The 1,838-nt window shown below is 43.1% G+C and overlaps 1 pseudogene; it reads left to right on the top strand.

Moving 5' to 3' along the window:
- Positions 1-218: 218 nt before the first annotated feature.
- Positions 219-1,175, top strand: LOC119242932 (mitochondrial nicotinamide adenine dinucleotide transporter SLC25A51-like; annotated as a pseudogene).
- The last annotated feature ends 663 nt before the right edge of the window (positions 1,176-1,838 follow it).

Below are 1,838 nucleotides of genomic sequence, written 5' to 3'. Positions count from 1 at the left end.
TGTGCGGGAGGGTGAGAGGATTCACCAGAGGCAGAGCCGGGAACAGAACAGGCAGATTGAAGAAATACACTGCTGAGGGGTGCAGCGGGCATGACAGGAGAGGTCTGCCATGCCATGTGGGGCCCTCACCAGCTGGCAGGGATTGAGCTGGCACTGCAGAGGCTGCCAACAGCTTCACAGAGCCGTGCTCAACCACCTGAGCCACCAGGGAGGCCCAAGAAGAAAGATCTTCAGCAACATGATGGATTCAGAAGCTCATGAGAAGAGGTCAACATCAATCTTAACATCTTCAAAACAAGATCTGTCACCTCATAGTGCACATATTGGTAAAATGAAGCATTACTTGTGTGGCTGTTGTGCAGCTTTCAACAATGTAGCCACTCACCTATCCCATGCAGAAGGACCTCTTTCGGCACCAGCTATATGAAATCAAAACCAGGAATGCAACACTTCAGTTGCAGAGGGATGGATTTCAAAACTTGTATCGGGGAATCCTGACCCACTAATGCAGAAGACAACTATACTGGCACTTATGTTTGGTTTCTATGAGGATTTATCTTGCCTTCTCCCAAACATATCAATACCCCAGAGTTTGCAATCTGGAGCATGGCAGCAGTGCTTACAGGGACAACAGAAGTAGTTTTCATTCCACTGGAGAGAGTTCAAACATTGCTTCAGGACCGCAAGCATCTCAACAAATGTACAAACATTTACCAGGCTTTCAAGGCACTGAAATGCCATGGAATTAGAGAGTATTATCGAGGCTTGGTGCCTGTTCTTTTCCAAAATAGATTCAGCAATGTCTTTTTCTTTGCCCTTCGAGGTCCCATTGAGGAGCACCTGCTTTCTGCAATGACTCACAGCGCTCATTTGGTCAATGATTTTATCTGCAGAGGTCTTTTGGGTGCCGTGTTGGGAATCTTGGTTTTTTTTCCCATTAATGTTGTAAAAGCTTGCATGCAGTCTCAGATTGGTGGAAATTTTAGTCTTTCCCCAAGGTCTTCAGAAAAATCTGGCTAGCACGGGATAAGAAACTGACAAATCTTTTCAGAGGTGCCCATCTGAATTCCCAACGATCCCTCATCTCTTGGGGCATAATCAATGCGACTTATGAGTTCTTGTTAAAGGTTATAGGAAAGAAATCATCAGTTAAGCGCCATTTATCAACTGAATAGACCTTCTCAGAAGAATGCAGTTTGACCTCGTTCTTAATTGGCCAAGCACATGTTGTTGTCATAAATTCAGGGCACAATGAATTATGGGCAAAGCTGTTTTCCTTAAGCACCAAAAAATTCAGAATAAAAGGTTTCAATAAGAAAATTAAAAAAAGTATTATTACCTGATTTAATTACCTAGTTCTATCAAGCTTCCATTTGAATAATGGAATAATCACTTAACAGGAACAAAGCTAAAGGAAAATACAAACCTTTTTTTTTTAGAGAAAAACAGAATTATTTTCCTGTGATTCAGGAAAATTGTGATTTTTACCAATAGGCTCATTGGAGGGTTTGATTTTCTTGCTGTCAGTCTGTGGGGACAGGGGCGGGGGTATCTGTGCTCAGGTGTATACTTTTCTCATTGCTAGTATAAGATGTGCTAGGCAGGAGGCACTTGTCAGTGATAAGTTGTCTTCGGGCTGTCCATACACATCTTGTGCAGACTGCACCCTGGAACGCTTCTCCAACATCTGAATGGAGGGCAAGGTAGAAGAGGAGAGGCTGAACCTGAATCAGGTGCCATAATGGACAGGATCATCTTCAGTGTCATTTCTACTGCGTTAGCAAAAGAAGATGTAGAAAGTTCTTTACTTCTGCTGTACTAGAGAGTCTGCCAAGTTA

The sequence above is a fragment of the Talpa occidentalis genome, unplaced genomic scaffold (assembly GCF_014898055.3).
Source record: "Talpa occidentalis isolate TD23 unplaced genomic scaffold, MPIMG_talOcc4v2.1 talOcc4.13, whole genome shotgun sequence".
NCBI lineage: Eukaryota > Metazoa > Chordata > Mammalia > Eulipotyphla > Talpidae > Talpa > Talpa occidentalis.
Note: the sequence above shows the minus strand (reverse complement) of the source record. Positions and strands in the feature narration are given on the sequence as shown.